The sequence below is a fragment of the Lepidochelys olivacea genome (assembly GCF_965140295.1).
Source record: "Lepidochelys olivacea isolate rLepOli2 genome assembly, chromosome: 1".
Classification (NCBI taxonomy): Eukaryota; Metazoa; Chordata; order Testudines; family Cheloniidae; genus Lepidochelys; species Lepidochelys olivacea.
Window position 1 is genome coordinate 185,217,391 of NC_140411.1, and position 19,707 is coordinate 185,237,097.

At 40.3% G+C, this 19,707-nt stretch overlaps 1 protein-coding gene across 3 annotated transcripts in view; it reads left to right on the forward strand.

The window, feature by feature from the left end:
• The window catches only part of CADM2 (cell adhesion molecule 2), a 1,053,908-nt gene that overhangs the window by 121,381 nt on the left and 912,820 nt on the right, over nucleotides 1–19,707 (forward strand). The window lies entirely within an intron of this gene.

The window sequence follows — 19,707 nt, forward strand, 5'->3', positions numbered from 1 at the left end:
CAGCAACATAGTCTTTGCTGTTGAATTTTCCAGCTTTATGGCCTATGATATGAATGGAGAGAGGATACAATGGAAAAAAATGCACTGATTTCTCTTCTTGCAATGTTAAGTTCACTATGTCTAGTGAGAGGTAGTTCACCCATATCAGCCTTGAGAAATGCATTAATGGGGACTGCAGTAATACTTACACTGCCTATTTATCATGTGCCACTGCTCCCTACTTCTTTTGTAGATAGATAAATTCAGTTCTCTGTGTAGCACCTTTTAAATATGTTTAATAAACTTAAAAAAAAACACAAACAAATTTCGGTGGGTTACTAAAATGACACTAGTTCATCCCCACAGGCCCAAACCAAACTCCAGATTAAAACAAGTTTGTACCTAGTTGTGGGTGTATCTATTACAACTTTTACCTTATAACTCTGCAGAAGATAGGTAAGACAACACCCTTACAGATCAGCTGAGCAGGGACCAAAGAACTGCACAAAGGGTCTCTAAATAGAGTAGTGACAAACCAGTTCTGTGCCCTGTGGTTTATAGATATGTTCGCAAAAAAGCACAATGACATATCCATAAACTTCTGTTCAAGAGAAGGAATAGGGCAATCCCTTTGGATTACGTTCTTACTTGACTAGAGAATAGGTTATCTTTTCACCTTCCCCATTTCCTTTCACCCAAAGCATAAGGAAGATGAATCAAGTCAAAGCAAAATAATTGGTTGTCCTAGCACCCATTTTCAGATCTCCTTCTCTTCAGAGGAGTATATCAACCTTTTCCTGTCCCACAGACCTGTTGTTTCAACAGAAGGGTCAGATTTGTTATGCAGCCACTCATTAACTGAACCTGTCAGCATGGGCCTCTGAGAGATCTAGAGAGGTCCTGTTCACTACGAGTGTAACATATCTTTACAAATTCCAGGAAACAATCGACTAAAAGTGCTATGAGCGCAAGTAGTAAAGGCATATAGTTTGGGCACCCAATAGCAAGACACTCAACTTCAGCTCCAGTTTGGTCTACCCTTGTATACTTTCTTCACGTGCCATTTTCCAGTCTCTCCTTAATGTCTTTGCAAGTTCATTTAGCAGCCATACCAGTTTACCACAAGCTAACTGATAAGAGGACTTAATTTACTCATAATACAGTAAATAGACCTATGAAGGGCCTAGTGACCATCTGGCCACCAGTCAAAGATCCATCTCCATTGCAAACCCTTAAGGGTATGTCTGCATTGTTGTAAAAGATCTGTGGTATGGCTATGGCTGGCCTGGGTCAGCCATAGGCACCAATTCCATGGGTGCTCTGGCACTGGAGCACCCACAGGAAAAAAAAATAGTGGGTGCTCAGCACCCAACAGCAGGCCCTGCTGATCAGCTCCTCCCCCAGCGCCTCCCGCTGATCAGCTGTTCAGCGGCAGGCAGGAGGCCCTGGTGGGGGAGGGGACGGAGTGGGGGTAGGAACAGGTACAGCAAGGGTGGGGTGTGTTCAGGGGAGGGGGCGGAGTTGGGTAGAAAGAGACAGGTTGGGGGCCGGAGTGGGGGTGGGAAGAAGTGGAGCGAGGGGGTGGGAGGTCTTGGGGAAGGGGTGGAGTGGGGCAGGGCAGGTGGTGGGAAAATCAGAAAGTTGATGCCTGTCGGGTCGGCTGACTTGGGCTTGCAGGGCATGGGCTTCAGGGCATAGCAGTGTAAATGTTCAGCCTCAGGCTGGAACTCAGGCTCTGAGACCCCATGAGGGGGAGGGTCTCAGATTCCAGGCTCCAGCCAAAGGCTGAAGGTCTACATTGCTATTTTTAGCCCTACAGCCTGGGCCCTACAAGCCAGAGTCAGCTTACCAGGGCTCAGAGTCAGTGCCATGGGTTTATCATGTTGTAGACATACTCGAGTCTTCCTTTACTCAGTTTATTAAGTCTCCCTTTGAGCCTCTGAATGAAGGTTTGCTGTCTTACCTCTATCAATCAGTACAGATTTCACTTACCTTTCGGACCAATGTTATGGTTATAATGAACTGCACTCACTGATAGCTGATCCAATCTTCACATTTTTTCCACAAGAACAAAGTGGTTCTGCATCCCACCCTAAATTCTTACCAAAGTAGTAACTAATTGTGACAGAAATCAGTTTATCTGCAATATTCTTTCTTTGACCCCATTCTTCAGAGAAGCAGGAAAGGTAAAATTGCATGTACAGTAACACCTCACTTAAAGTCGTCCCGGTTAATGTTCGTTTAAAGTTGCACAATGCTCCCTTATAATGTTGTTTGGCAGCCGCCTGCTTTGTCCACTGCTTGCAGGAAGAGCAGCTCATTGCAGCTAGCTGGTGGGGGCTTGGAACCAACGTGGACCGACAGCCCGTCTATCAGCTCCCCGCTCCCTTAAGTTCCCTGTGCAGCAGTCGCCCAGCAGGCTACCAATTGCCGGCAGTTCAGCTGTCCCTCCCTCCACTGACGTGCTGCCCCTGCCCTCTGCCTTGGAGCTTCTCCCGGGAGCCTCCTGATTGCTGTGCTGGGAGGGGGGATGAGGGGGACTAATGTCAGGGTGTCCCCCTCCCGAATACTTGTGCCCCCCACTTACCCCTTCTCCATGTGGGGACAGGGTTCAGGATGCTGGCCTCAGCTGCTGTCTCAACTTCCTGATCTTTTTAAAGGCAATGTACTTAGATTGGTGTCAGGGTACTTAAAGGGGCAATGCGTATCTCTCTCTCTCCCACACACAGGGTGTGTGCCTCTGTCTGCCATGCTGTCTCCCCTCCCTTGAGGGCTCAGCCGAATGCTAGTTTATCATTTAGCAGTAAGGCATTCCCTGGGAAATATCCCACCATCTTCCACTCTCTAACTTCACCACTGCAACCAAGCTTCACAATCATCATTGCTGTATTAAATTGTTTGTTTAAAACTTATACTCTGTGTGTGTGTGTGTGTATATATATATATATAGTTTTTTGTCTGGTGAAAAAAATTTCCCTGGAACCTAACTCCCCCCCTTACATTAATTCTTATGGGGAAATCGGATTCGCTTAACATTGTTTTGCTTAAAGTCGCATTTTTCAGGAACATAACTACAACATTAAGCAAGGAGTTACTGTACTATATGCAAAACGGGCTTTAGCTTTGTACCCAAATAGGGCCCAAAAGGTTAGAAAGTCCACCAAAACTTTTTATTACTTATGCACAAAAAAAGTTAATTAAATCACAAACACTAAATAGGTTCAACTATGCATTGAGGGGAATTACAGATTAGACAGGCATTAGATCACATTCCTCAAGAGCAAAGGTTGCCTCATGGCATGCCTTAGGCATATTTCCACTGTAGAAATTCACAGATCTGCTACCTGGAGCTCTTGTCATACGTTTACAAAACATTATGTGTTAGACCTATCATCCTCAATGGATGCTCAGTTTGGTAGAGTGGTGTACTTCAATCTTTAATTACAACTCCACATCTCACCTTCCTTAAATGAAAATATTGCTTATCCCTGCCTTTTGAGTGGAACTGTGTACAGGCCACTTGAAGTTTACACACCTGAAACCAGAGTTCTTTGAGATGGACTCTGAACACTCACCTTCCCTGTCCACCTCTTCTGTTCCTTGGAAGTGGTGCCCAAAGCCCTATGCTAGTAAGACATAGAGAAGGAGCAGCACTGGGACGTTTGGCCAACCAGTGTTTTCTCTGACCATAATCACCACTGCCAAGGAAGAGGGGAAAGTGGGAAGGGAGCATAACCAGCATGAGTGAGGGCTGTGGGCACACTGGGCAGTTTGTGTGTGGGGAGGACTGCTGCTTCTGTGGGGCTGACCCCACTGGCCTGCCAGGTCTGTGTCCCCTCCCTGGCGTTTGAAGTGACACTGCACATAGGCAGGCTGGGCTGAAAGGCAGGGGCAGAGCATTTGATGGGGGAGGCGCTGGGTCCAGGAGCTGCAGCAGGGCTGACTCCACAGGGGTTGACAATGCATACCATCGGAACAAACTCAGGGGGGCCTATTCCTTGGAGTCAGCTATCATTTTGGACCTGAGGAAGTTTTGGAAGGAACTGAGGTGGCTAGAGAGCTATGCCTCAACCTCAGAATATTTAAGAACAATAAGGGGGAGGAGCAGGAAAGGATGTGAGAGCGCTGAAATGGGCACTGTTAGAAAACATTTCACTGACAAAGCAACATTGCTATCACATCCCACAAGTGTGAATATGCAGAGTTCATTTCAAAGCATTCTGGTTTAGATGAGCAACCCCCTGGGCGGTGGGTATAATAGGTCAGGAGAGGCTTAGCCTTCCTGGCACTGCTGCCGGACTCCCGGTTGCTGGTTTTGGTGGTTTCCACGTCCGCTGGAGGAAGTTTTTTTATTATGCACTATGTAGGTTCCGGGGTGACTGAGGAGACCTGATGCATATAAAAGCTGAGGCAGCTCCAACCTGCCTGCCGCTGCCTGGCTGCTCCTCTCTTCCCCCATGGCCTCCCTGCTGCCAGTCCCCTCTCCCCAGGATCTTGACACCTTTCTGTCCTCAAAGGATACACTGGCCTCTGTGTATCATGCCCCCTTAATATGGGGAGATGAAGCTGCCCAAGCCCAGAGGACAGGTTCCGGGGTAGGGGGGCTGCAGTGCACTGGAATTGGTTGGCACCTCGCTCGGACCCAGGAGGAGTTGGCTGGAAAGAATGCAGGACTCCCTCCATTGGGGCAACAGCATAAAGTGACTCTCACTCCCTGCTGTTTCCTTGCAAGGTCACTTGGGGGTACTGCTGGGGATCCCTGAGCCTGGGTTGCAGCCGGGAAAGGTGAAGCTTGAGCAGTAACATTCCTGCTGCTCCCCAATAGCCTCTCCCAGTGCAGAGACCTCAGCCTAGCTAGGGCACCCCTTCCCTGGACCCAGCCCATGCTCCCAGGGAGGGCACTGCTTGGAGGGAAGGTAAGAGATCTCTCCTTCACTCCTGGGAGCGGTGCCTCCTGGTTCCACCCTAGCTGCTGGGGGAGGGTTTGGCCCCAGGCTGCTCCCTGCTGGGCTAGCTGAGATTCCCTCCAATGTGGCCGCCGTCTCCCATTCTTTGCAGGGTGTGTGAAACCAGCCTGCACAGTGCTGAGGGCTGGGACAATGATATGGGGGGGCAGGAGGCAGAGAAGGAAGAGCATGCAGCTGTACGGGAGCGCTGTGCTCCTTGTTCCTTCTGTGCACACGTGGGCTTGCTTGTGCATGCCCCTCGCAGCCTCAGCTATACCTGCGGACATGCATGCTGCTCCTCTGCAAACAGTCAGTATATTCTTGTACATGCCTGCCTGCCTGCCTATCTCTGAGTGTTACTCATGTACTCATGAGTGTTACTTGCTCTGAGATCAGTGCACTAACCGCTTGGACAGTGAAGTGCAGCATTTGTGCATAATTGCCCTTTCATGTGCCATTTAAAACAAGAAACCAATAATGTTTCTTTCTAACACAGTTTTACTGCCCACCCCTTGTCTATTAAGAGAGTGGCTTTATTGGGTTAGGTGAAGGAGGAGACTCTCATTGAAGAGATTAATCCGAGGTATCAGAGTCTTGCTGGCGAGCCTTTCATTTTCTCCATCAAACCCCCTTGCTCTGAATCTAAACGAAAAGTTGCTGCTGCTTTGGAAAGTGGTGGTCTTGAGCCGTCTCCATTTGCGGGGCTTATATTGCGCTGTGTGCTCTGAAGCTCTGGTGTACCTCTTGCAGGGACAATCCGCATATCAGCTGTTCTGGGGTTTGGACAAGAGGGAACTGAAGGGGAAACAGGGATGTGTGAAGGGGGCAGAATGGGACTGGGGATGGGGGCAATGGGTGCACTGCATGGAGGATGGGGCAATACAGGGGAGTCGGGAAATTGTGGAGTTCTGGTGGGAGGAGGGAGCACGAGCAGAGAGGGGGAAGGAGCGGAAGGATGTGGCGAGTGGACAGGGCCTGGGGTGGAGTGTGGGCAGGACCACGGGTGGAAGAGGGGGAGTTAGCCTCCGCAAGAGGAAGCATCACCTGCCTCCCCTGAGCAACCCTTATTTTCCTGGTTATATTTTCAGTTTGATTATTCATTCAGTATGGTTTGTGTATTTGTAACACCAACAGACCCCAGTCATCGGTGGGCAGGATTGAACCTGGGGAGAGTTTAGGGCATGAGCCTCTACTGCATGAGCAGACTCATTTTATTTATTTCTCTCTCTCTCTCTCTCAGTGGCTTCGGAGCCACTAGATAGGACAGAACACCACACCCAGAAAGTGTGTGGGTTACATATTATCTTTATATTATCATATAAAATCTTCATTTTTATCCTCTCTGGGTACTGCCAGGTAGCAAATATATAATAATTGAGAATGTGGAAGAAGTGATATTCTTGACATTTTTCTTGAGCTCTGATACCATTGACTGTCTTCTTTAATATATTAATCTTCACAAAAGGTGTATTAGTTTAACACACAGTAAACTTATTGTTTATACTTATACAGACATTGCTGTAAACTTAATCTGAAGCTAAACCTTGATTAAAAACCTCGTTCTGCAAAAATTTTATGTGTGTGCATGTGTGCACAATTGATCAAAATGGGCAAGTGAGGTACACGTTTAATTTCTTTGAGAATGCTGAAATTATTAAAACTGAAGCTCTGGATCTGCAAATCCAAATATTAAATCATATTAGTGAATCTGTTAATGTAGTGTTATAGTTGATTTCATTTACAGTACATAATCAATTTAACCCTGACATTGAGCAGAGGGTAGCATATTGCCCTTGGGAACAACCCTGGCTATAGGAGATCTGTTCTCTTCCCTCCACCCTCCAACTTTCTTGTCCCACTATCCATCTGCAGTGGTGAGCTGTGGGGTGTGGAAATCAACATGAATGTGCTCTTTGCATCAAGCTGCATTTCCTCCTGCTGCCTGCCCCCAGCCCCATTTAATTCCTCATCTTAAATAGTAGACAGCTGGTGGCAACATTACTTCATCTCTTGTGACAAGCACTGTGTCATGGAAGCTGCATAGAACCACTTTTTCCATAGTACTGCCGCAATAGGATGAAAGGGGAGGGGCAACACACAGCACTAGTAATAAACACCAGTTGGGTTAAGGAAAGGTAGTGGGGTAGGTGTGTGTAAGTACTCTGCACTCCAGAATAACAATCCAAAACCACCACCACCCACAAAAAAACCCTAAGAAAAACAGGCATGTAGGCTGTCAATCGAAACACGTAATAACTATGAACTGGTTACGGTCAGCAACAGTCTGAATAAAATATGGTAATAGTCCAGACAGCAGATATACAGCAGCTGGTCCTTGACTAGCTGTACCTACTAATGTTATGAGCATGTGCATATGTACACCCTTGAACAGGAGCACTGAGGTCAAGAAGCAGGAGAAAGCCACACACACACCAGTCATCACAGTGTGCAGGAAGCCAACTTTTGCAGGTTGATGGCCATTGATCGCCTTAATTTAAGTGGCCCAGAAACATAGAGAAGAATCACTGCTTTCGTTAGTTTATATCCTTGAAAACATAAACAATTGTAAATCAGTCAGAATTGAAGGCTTACCATTATTTTCCTGCCTAAATATCACAAATTATCCACAGCTCCCTCATTTACCCACTCAAAGATTGCCTTTTAAGACTATTGCAAAAAAACATAGTAAGAGCTCCCCAAATTTTCTGGTATACTATGAATTGTTCATGCTAACAACATCATTTTACAATACCTTTACAAAAAATAAAATATTCTATATAGTAACCATGTAACAATCTCATTCATGAGGCGGCACTACATAAATATTTCATAGTTTCAATCTTGAATTGGTCTGGTTACTCAGTTATATATTGGTTAAAAAATTCCTATTTCCTTACAGGTGGAATAACTATACATTGTAAACATGTTTACAAATAGAAACATGTGAACCTGATAACTCACCACTGATTATAACAGAAATCAAGTTTTCTTGGCTCTTCAAGACATTTTTCCTGTACCTCTGTGTCTGAGAGCTCAAACAACAGTAATCAAAATGTCTGGCCTTCCCCCTTCTATTTCTGAAAACTGATACAGCAGGTAATTATGGCTTCTCTATTCTGATGGGTATTTTCCTCTTAAAATGGAGACAGAAAGGTAAAGGGGGCATATTAGACTTCGGAGGCTCTAATTGCTGTTGTAATATTTTCTCAGACATGATTAAAGTGTAACAATAAAGGTTCTATGATACCTGATAAATAGTAAACAATGTACCTCTGTTTTGCTACCCTTTGAGCAGTAAGAATTTAATGTGTAATGAAGTGAAACAAACTGGCCATACCCAGAGCCTGCTTTAGGGCTCAGTCTACACTACAGACCTGTCAGGGGGGTTGAAAAATCCATATCCTTAAGTGGTTTAATTATACAGCCCTAACCCCATGTGTAGACAATGCTGTGCTAATGGGAGAGCTTCTCCTGCCAATATCACCTTCCTGTGAGGTGGTGAGCGATTAAGTATGCCAGTGGGAGAAGCTCTGTGGTGTCTTCACTAAAGCTCTACAGCAGCACTGCTGCAAGTGTGCTGCTGTAGCACTGCAGGTGAAGAAAAGTGCTTAACACTTTTGGTTGTGTCTGCAATAACACCTTTTCTCTTCTTCTCTAGACTTAAATTCCTTCTTTCCGCTGTGATTGTTATTATACCAGACTGGCTTTTTAGATTTTGGGAACCATGAGTGAAATGAGTTTTTCCTCCAAAAAAACCGATGAGGAGTCTGGTGGCACCTTAAAGACTAACAGATTTATATGGGCATAAGCTTTCGTGGGTAAAAAAACGACTTTTTCTGTTTTAGTCTTTAAAGTGCCACCGGACTCGTTCGTTTTTGTGCATACAGACTAACGCAGCTCCCCCCAATATTTCAGTTTTTCCTCCATTTACCAAATATAATGGACCTATTTTTTTGAGGGGGGGAGCAGAGGGAAGCTAAATTCTTGAGTTTACCATCATCCCTACTTCGTTATAAGAGAAGTGGAACTCAGCTGATTCTGTTGTGAACATAATTGCCAATATGCATGCAAGAGATAATCATTTTCTGTTTTTTGTTGTTGTTTTTTTTTAATAAGAGGTATATCTCTAACAAAGTGGGGGGTCTGTGGGATATTGTGCCACAAGCCACAAGAGATTTGTGAAGCATTCTGGTGAATATTATTGCTTTTTTCTCCTTTTATTTTTGTGCTCTGTTTAATGGTTGAATCCAAATTAGTCAACAATATACATGTAATTAGCAAGCACTTGAAATAACTAAGCTATATTTTTGAAAATATAAGATGTCTTATTCTATCCTTTTTGAAAATTTAGGATGTCTATCAGGGAAGCACAATAACATAAATGAGAAAATAAATTAATTATTAATTTCTTTTTATTCTAATCTTCCATTTTATATGCTTATTTTCTCTTCTATGTCAGTTCCATTCCATTCCTCTCCAGACATTTTCCCCTTAATTTCTGCTATTTTCTCTTCTCTCTGATAAGCAATATCTCTATTGCAATGATGCTACTTAAGAATGACCTACGATGCTGAGCTAGCTCTGACTGTAATTATTATAATTACAAACAATAATTTTGCAGAATCACAACCTAATTTCTTCAAATGTGCCTATTCCCAAAGTTTTCAACTACATGGAAAGTATAAAGAGTTATTAAAAAGACATGAACTAGGTGCCCTCCCCCCCAAAGTCTTGAAATAGCTATTTATTTTTAAATCATATAGCTAATTTTTCATTAGTTTTAATCAATCTAACTTTAAGATTTTCTTGAAAATTTGTAGACATTTGAGTCTGTACTCATAATGTCCTACAAATTTTGGGAAGATAATCGTCTTTTTCATGCAATGAGTGTCCAAACAGTGCTTTAAGAGAGAAACTGAACCTATCCATCACTATGGAGTCACTACCAGCACCTCCATAATTATGCACTCTGTGCATATACAAGAGTATGTTGACTTATAATTGGGCAGGGTGAGAATTGGTCTTTGGTGTCCACCAAGTTGAAGCCTTGTGCATCTAGCTCCTTCTCTGATTTTGAGGATTCCATAAGTATGATCCTAAGTATTAAAAAGAAAAAAAAAAAGCTAGGTGCTCTTGTTGATGGAGCAAACAACAGCTAGTGTAGAAAGTTTGTCACTGATACTTTTTCCTAATATGGTTATTAGCCATTATCTACCTGCCAAGGCAGGAAAATAAGAATTCTCCCCTGGATTTCTGCTCACCGCTGCCTACTGTTTAGCTGATGCGTCTTTTGATGTGGTATTTGTCGGTCCATTTGGAAAGGTTTTATGTATGTGTTAATGGTTTAAAAATAAACAAACTTCTTTGGGAGTGGGGATTGTATAATATACTGGAACAATTATTTTGAGAGAAAGAAGTAGTAATTTTCTTTAATCACGTGGATATATCACTATGTGTATGCATGTATCTGTGTGCCACATCATAAGGCTTAACAGTTACAACTAGGAATATTTCTCTAACTTCTGTAATTTAGAGTTTAGATAAAGTATCGATCACAAGCATTCATCCATAAGAACAATGTAACATTCCCATTTCTTATAAAATGATAAAAATGTTTAATTGTCAAAAGATTAATCTAGTTTCAGTTGATTGTAAGTTAGTGTTTTCCTTCTGATTATTGAAATACATTTCCATTTTTCTTTGATTTCTCTGAGTGACCAGAAAATAACTTCCCATGGTTTGTCAAGTTTCCACCACATCTACAGATGAGTTCGGTTTTTTTAATCAATTTAATATTTTCATTTACAGCATTAATGTCAGCCAATTTTTTTTGGGGGGGGGAGGGAATCAGTGAAACTGAAAGTATGCATATTCATTGATTTCCCCTTCCCCCCCCAAACAAATTGTGCATGAAATCAGTGTAAAATCAGCCCCTCTGTCACTGATGTGTTGGTAATTATTAAGCAACTCTCATTAGTGCATCATAGAATCATAGGACTGAAAGGGACCTTGAGAGGTCATCTAGTCCAGTCCCCTGCACCCATGGCAGGACAAAGTATTATCATTGCTGCCTAATTGAATTCTACACTGGAAATGCCCTGCCAGGTTTCCCATTGGTGAATGGTTTTAATAAAGTTTCAGGTTTTGCATTTAATCATACTGTGGCATGCATGTCTCCATGTTTGTGTCCACACCATATGTAGGTTTGAGTTTGGTTCAAGAGGTAAGTGAAAAATAGAGTCATTTTTTATTTTACCGGACTAGAAGGAGAAGAAGCATTTGCCCAATGGTACCACACACACTTTTTTTAAACACAATTTATGTCAGGTTTTCTGTTTTGTTGAAGTTTACATGGATCTTCAAAGTAAATTGAAAATTTCAGCAGCTTGATTTACCCATTAGAAACCTGACTGAACCAAGAGACTACTACCACTAATCTAAAGTGGATATGGATTTTTCAAATTACATGACACTATGCACCAGCATTTCAGATTAGAGTTTCAGGACACTGTTTCAAGCAATGTTGTGCTAAACTCATCAGTGACATATTCCCCTCCTTAAACTATGGTAGAAATGCACCTTTTAAAATAGTCCTACAGTTGTATTTGTATTTTAAATCACATTTATTAGATCAATATAATTAAGTTCTGCTTGCCTGAATAACAAATCAGCCATAGATAACTGCATTAACCAGGGTTGGGTAATTCTTTCAAGCAAGTAGTTATTATATTTTTTCTTTTAAATCTATTGCTGCATACTGAATCACTGATGTCATTAGAGTTGACGCTTACAAACGCTGGTTTGCCCAGCTTGTCAGGTTAAAAACAACAACCTGCATTTAGCTCTGTGTGGATGTGAATTAATTTCTATTGGTAAAGTGTTTAGCAGCAAAATGTCAAATTCATATTTTTGAAGTACCTGTCATACAGGCATCGTAGGGCACGTTAAAATGAACACACTAACATTTTATAAAATCCATTTCCTCCAAACTAAATAAAACAGTTTAGTCATATTCATATTTCGAAAGACTTTGGGTTCAATCCTGGTTATATTAAAATTAATGGCAAAACTCCCATTGTCTTCAGTTGATGAGTGGGCCTTTTGTTTGAATATTAGAAAACGTTCCTTATTCCATCACTGACTAATAACATGATTTAAGCTTTGTATGTAAGGAAGTTGTTTGAAAAACTTGAGACTTAAATAATCTTCATTAAGCCTGCCTCTTACATGGTAAAATAAATTTTATATTTAGTAGCTGGTTACAGGACAGATTAGTTTTAAGTAGAGATGGGACAGAGGAGCCCAAACCTCAGATCCAAATCTTCCAAACAGTCACACTGGCTTTTAAAAGAAGTTCATCATAGCTACTGATAGAGTGGTCCTGAAACCTCACTTTCCCTAGTTTCATCTCACTTAAGTCACCTTGGCACTGTTTATTGATGGCCTGTGACAAATGAAGGTGGCTGGAATATTCATAGCAGAAGTCTCCTGTCTAATTTGACTGATTATGGCATATCCTTTCTATCACAAGGTTGGGAAAATATCTTCTATTAGAGTAAGGAGAAGTGTGTTAAATCGAAGAAATGTCCATTCAGTAAGAGTTTATGGTTTTTCTAATAAGATTTTGAAGCAAGCTTTATCAGTTGCTGAGGTATCAAGCATATACTTTGTGAGTAGTGAGACCCGTTCAGAAGTATACAATTGTCCAACATCCTCTTTCTAGATGGACCCAGAAAGCTTAGTAGAATTTAGCCTATCCAACAGATAGCTCCCACTTGTAGTCTGCTTGTACTTTACTGTAGGCTCTTCACAGTTCTTTCCTCACTCTTGAGCTTATAAATTAAGGAACTCTGTTTCAAATTCTCAAGTTTTGTTTGTTAACTGTTGTCTCTGCTTACTGAATTTCTAAAATAGCAGCTGTTTTTGTAGTTTTATATATGGACAAATATATTGTATGGATTATGCCAGCCTTTTGTGCTGAAGTTCCCCATGTATCTTCACAAGAATTAGGAGACTGGCCTTCCTTTCTTATCTTCTCTTTTCAGTGAGACAGAGTTGTTTACACACTTCAAACATCATGAAATAATATCTGAGTAGAAAAATAAAGCTTCTGGCTTGGAAAAGTTTCACTCACTATGAGGGTCCAAAGAAGGAGCATAAATCAAAAGAGAATATATTATAGACTGTATTACTGAAACACCTGCTTCTCAAGGACAGCCATTTTTCAATAGGATCTCAACCCATTTCTGCGCTCACACATACACTCTCTTATGCTAGCTTTGCACGCATGGTTGTGCAGATGCAGATTTCAGCTGAAGACTTCTAGTCTCTATTTTCAAGTAGTCCCCTATTACTTGTAAAGATAATTCTTCACAGACCCTACCTGTAAGACACTGATGTTCACTTAAAGAATAGACATTTTAGCTTAATGGTAAATATCTCAGCATTGTCCAAAGAGCATTATGATTGAATTCAGATAAATTCTTCTAAATTACCCCTCTAGAAACAACATCACTAAGAAACACTGCTAGAAGTCCTATGTTCCCTGACTACCAAAAAACAACACCCCCCTCAAAAAATAAAGCCATTGAGCATATACCACGGGAGGAGAGAAGTTGGGGAAAAGGGGGTTTTGTTCCAGTGACTTCCTTTTCCCACAAATGATGGGAGGGCTACAGTCCATGCTGGATCTAAGATCTTAGATTTTAGCCTGTGGTAGATGAATTTAAAAGGAAGGAATTATATCCTTTCCAAAGAAAGGTAAATAGATATATGTCCTGGGCATTGTATATGCTTAAGTTTGGTAGTTGGGGAGGTATCACTGTTTCATATTTCTGACTGGAGATATAGCATTACCTATTTTGAACGTTGCTTTTTGAATTGAGCATCTGCTTTACAGGTGAGGTTTAGTAAAATTCCCATTGACATCAAAAGGAGCAGAATGAGGTCAATACTGAGTGTTTTTGAAAAAAACACCCAAAATATATTCACAGTTCTTAGCAGTTATATTGTCATATTTACACAGAATGGTAGTGCATGTTTTATGCTATTGGGACAATTAACTGGTTACAAATTCTTGTCAGATTCTTGTCAGATCCTTACAATCTTATCACCACAGGGATGTTGAAATTGCATTCAAAACTCTATCCAGCTTTCCCACAGAAATATACTAAATAAATTGTAACAATACTAGTTACCCTGATTTTGAGGATAATGTAGACAATCACAGTTTATACAAATGAGTCTTTGCATGACTCCACAGACCAGTTTGGGAAGAACAGCACTTACCATAGTGAACATAGTGTCATTTACCTAGATGCATTAATTGAGCTGCACATTGTTTTTGTGTCTGGTGCCTCTAGCTGAGCAACATGGTTCTTCCTAGAGTTGTGGACAGCCGCCCATATGTCCCTGGCACCCTGGGATACAATCAGTCACCAGTTGCTTGAAGGTAGAATCAGAAATATTCATCAAGGCGTGACCAAATTCTTGACCCACCTGATTAGGATTCCCAACAAAGGACTCATTGGATTGTCAAAAGTTGCGTGGGAATTCATTTAGTGGATGAGAAGTTACACACCAACTCTCACACTCTCTCAGCCAACAAGACTGCTTCCAGTGGCAGGGTAAAGCTGAGACAACTGAAGGACTTGCTGGCTCTAGGCTTATTTTTGGAGTGACTGTTTCATAAATCAATTGCCCAGTTACCAGGCTAATGAGCCTGGTCTGCTCAGCCAGTGTCCCATTAACCAGAGTGTTTTGGAGTAAATCCTTGTAGGCCTTCATACTAAGCATAGCTCACCAATCATACTTCACCCTACAAAGCAATCCCCTGCTCACTCTGTTTCAACCATTCTACCACGTGGAGGAAGGGTTGGACTCATGGGCAGTAAATGCATAGTGCCCTGCAAAATAAAGTTTCATCTAAAGACTTTACTTCCCTAAGACAAGATGTGTAACACTAGAGATCTGCCAGAGCATATCTGCCAGAGCTAATATATTTCAACAAGGGAATTTTAGATGTGGTCCTGATCATTTCAGCCGTATTGGTGGAGCTCATATCATACCTGGTTATGACAAGGCAACCTCAGTGGTCAGTCACATACTCACTTCTTACCCATGTGACAAATAACCTGTGTGATTTCATGGCTTGGTGACAATTAAGGGGGAAACTGTAAATGCCCACTTAAGTTGAGAACCAAGTTTCTCTTAATTAGTAAAGGACTTAAAGAAAAACACAGTTGCTGAATGCCTCAGCCAATTCGTGAGGCCCTTCTCAAACTTGCTGTGAAAAGATGCTTGATTTCCATCTGAAATGTACTAAAACTCTTGAAGTCTATCCAGTTTTCTGAAGTAATTGATAACCATACAAAAGGTTCTCCTGAGTTCAAGAATCATGCCAATGCATGCCTTTAGCTAGACAGATTTACAGCTTCAAGGAAAGGCACTCTGGCTGGAGGAATCTTCTGCAGCCAGACATCTTTTTTTCTATCCAGGGAAATTGCAGGTAGATATATGAGGTGTTTCTTATTTTTGTTAAACTCACTCATCTTCATAGTCTCATTTGATTTTGTTTTGTTTTCAGGATCTCTTATTTGGTTTGTAACATTTGTAAGGTACCTTTGACTTGAAAAGATTTTTTGATGTGATATCTGATTCAAAATGCATTTCTGCCAGGCAGTGTCTGTGTTGCTGCCTATTTTGATGATTTTTGTACCTCTTTGTGGAATGCAGTGGTTCCATACTTTTAAAAATACATTCTGGGGGGGTTCCGAATTTCCAGAATTGGAGAAGCTGTTATAACTGTCACATTGGGAAGAAAAGAACATGAATTGCCTGCTTTTAATTCAAAAAGAAAGGTTAAGGTATATTATGTCACCATTTTTTCACCTCTTCTCTTCTAAGAGTCGAGGATTCTGTTAACTTTTTGTTGTTCAATTATATAATAGTTCATCTCTGCTTTAGAAAGTAACTATCAGAGGGATAAAGTTGTTACAGTTCCATGGCTGAGAAAAGGAGGGAGCATTGTCTAGAGGTCCTTACTAGAGCCAACGACTCTATTTTAAGTTTTAAGAATTTTATTTTAAGAATTTTAAGTTATGCAAGTTACTTCCCGTCTTAAGCTAGAAAGGAACACAAACACAAGACTTGACTATTACAACTTGCAATAATACTGAATAAGAGCTGAAAGTACTGTTTCTGTTTCAAGGAGCTTTTGCCTTTATTTGTTTACAGTGTAAACTTTTGTTTGACCACTTACTTCAGAAAGTAATATAGGACATGAATCATTCTGTCAACAAGGTAACTCCTCCATCTTTTGCAACTTTGAACTTACTGGCCATGTTGTTCTGTCATTTTTAAAAAAACTTGTGTTGTAACTCAGATGTGGTTGATGTTCTTAAACAATCTTGTGAAATAGAAGCACATAACTGTAAAGTTGAGCTTTAAGCAGTTGCAGTTACAGTTGCAACTCAGATGATGACTATTAATTCTTTAATAGTAATGGCAAAAATATGAAGTTAAGTATATGTAAATCTTTTCAGGTGGAGATTCTGAATGGTTTTTTTTTTTATTTCTGAGTAGTCTGAGTTATTGAATGGGAGCAAAAAATGGAAAGTGTTAATACCTACTCATCTAAACATGGAGGATAACTTCCAATATTTTCATACCAACGTTAGTATCAATATAGTATATTTAATACCTTTAATGAAAAATTTATTCTGGTAACATTTTTCAAATTGATTTTTCTGGGGTTATAGTCTAAGTTCATATGAAGGGCTGTAAATATGGAAAGAAGTTAGACAGTTCCCATTTGGAGAAGATAAATCAAAAACACAAAGGCAACTGGACCAAATTTGCAAATCTACAACGGTTCAGTTTTCATCTGGAATGTCTCCAGAATAAGGGGATTGATAAAATCCATAGACCTGTATATCTGAATGTTTAGTACTGTTCGTCAGTGAATTGGCAGGGATTGAAGATGACTATAAGTAGATTGACCAGCTGTTTGTTTGTAGTTTAATTCAGTATTCAATAATCCACCTCAAAAGATTTGGAATGAGTTTGCCATAAGAATGCAGGTAAATTGTTGAAGTGGAGTCAGTAAAAAGGAATACAATTCTTTTCTCTGCTCTTTTTGTTAACTTTAACGTTTTAGCATCTCTCTGTTACTGCCTGAAGGGAAACATCCCAATTTAAGAATCCCACATGAAATAGTACTCTACCAAGACCAGCAAAATGAAATAGTCTTATGAAATAGTTCTGTTGTGCAGGACCCTGCTGATTTCCCACAGACATTTTCAGTAGTGATATTATTGCCTAATGATTCAAAATCCACAATCTGCTTATTTATTAATGTTTCAGTTCTTCACCTGACTTGAGCTGCTGAGTATTTGAATCCCATTGAAAGCCATTATTTAACCACAGTCCACTACAGCGATATGCAAAACAATGCTATTTCTCCATATTTAGAATAGGAAATAAATGTGATATCTTGGATATTATGTGGTAATTTTGAGTGATTATTGAATTCTTAAGGATGGAACAATCCACTAATATAGGCTGCCAAATCAGTAAGCCACTTGGGTTATTTTTCTGTGTATTATTTTAAAATTTTTATATAAGAAAAACCAAAAAACATAATACCTACAACTTTCCACAGGCAATCAAGATGAACAGGCACTGTTAGCCTATTATAATAAGGAACCTTAGTCTCATATTTGAACAGCTTTTCAAATAAGGAATACAGGCTGTGGAATTTCTAACATTGGTCAACCCTTTGGCCAATCATGAATTCAGTAGGTGACCAGAACTTCAAATAGTGTCTCTTAGGGATGCTAAATACAAAACAAACCCCTCTTACCATACAGTAAAAATATTTGATAGCCCATAGATCAATGGATTTGTTTTCTAGTTTGATTACCACAGTAGCATAATTGAATAATATCAATATGTAATGAAATGTCCTAACTGAGTTTTCTACCAATGATCAGCTTACACCATCCAAATGATTCTATATAATATTTTTGGTCGGTCCTGTCATATACTGTGTCACATGGCATACAAAAGTCCCATCTCCCCTATTTTTCTTTGTTGAAAAGTGGTATACTGTATTCAAGTGCTATGCTTGTTCCTACCCACACACTCTAACTTGTGCCAATGAAGTACTTTCCACATGCTCCCAATAATATTATAACAGAATATAAATTCAGTATATTTACATATGAAAATCTCAGCTGCTACAGCATAATGCTGCTTATTTGGAAATTCCAGTGAAATTATAAAACCTGCTTTGACATTTGAGAGCAATAAACTTGTGATGAAATACATTCTACTAGGAAATTTTGTGGCAGGAGTCATAAAATATGGAAGATTTCTCTAACATTTCTGTATTCTTTATGCTTTTGTATGTATCTAAATCATTGCAAACTTAGAGGAAAAATCTCATGTAAGTCATACTTTCCTTTGTCTACCAACTGGTATTTCTTGCACACTTATATGCATTTATATATAAATTATAATCGGACCAGTGCAATCTTGCATTCGTGTGATGGAACATCTAATGTCAGTTCCTTTTAATATTTTTTAGCATCTCAGTAAACTAGTGCAAGCCACTAAATAAATGGTCAGTTCTCATTTTAATGTTAAATTCAAGAGGTGATAATAGAGTAAGTGTTCTATTTTGAATATATGCGATTTTCAATCTTAGCACCACTATTATTAATGTTAAGTTATATTTAATAGTCACACATTTGATGCTCAATTGACCAGTGATTCAGCTTGTAGCATAAAGACTTTATAGTCTGTAAATCATCCCTGAAACCACTAGTCATCTTACTAAAAAATAATGGGGGGGTTACCTGAGTATTTGTGTTTAATATTTATAACTTTCAATATGGGACTCTCAACTCAAGTATTACCCAATGAGAGGAAGGATAATCAAGTGACTGGCGGGTTAGCTTAGGACTCAGACTTAAGGTCAATCCTCTGTTCCAACAAAGAAATCCTGTGTGACCTTGGGCAAATCCATTAGTCTCTCTGGGCCTCAGTTCCCCCTGTAAAAGGGGAATGATTGTACTTTCTTACTTGACAGGGTATTACTGAAAGAATAAATACATTAAAGTTTGTGAGATGCTCACATATTATGATAACAGGAGACCTATATTATCTAAAATAGATACATTGATTGAGGAAGTCTGGGCTACTTTAGGATTATTGTATTTGTTCAAACATCTGACTGTGCAAAACATAGATTCAATGTCAAGGTATGTTTTTTAAAATGTGTTTAAAAAAATCTGGCAATGATTGCTGAGCCTAGGAGACCAGAAGGATTATGCAGCTGCTACTGGTGATCAAAAAGGACACTGAGGGTTATCGAGTGGACAGTAGTTCAGTTGTACAGAGATGGAGTATGAAATAGTGGTGGTATAGGTGGGAGATGTCTTCTGGCCCCAAGGCTTACTGCCTTGACTCAGTATACCTCTCTTTAATTACCCACATTATCACTGACTTCCTGTGTGACCTTGGTCAAGTCACTTAGGTTAAAAAAAAAATCAAAATGCGTAAGTAACTTAGAAGCCTTAGTCTCATTGTACAAAATTGACCTAGGAACCTAAATCTCATTAAAAGTCAATGGGACTTAGACTCCTAAATGCCTAAGTCACTGGGGAAAATGGAAGTTAGGCTTCTAGATCACTTAGGCCCTTTGGGAAAAAAAATACCATTCTTTTCTTTTTATCTGTTTCCAGTCTCAATTGGGGCTAATAATTGCCTACCTTGGTAC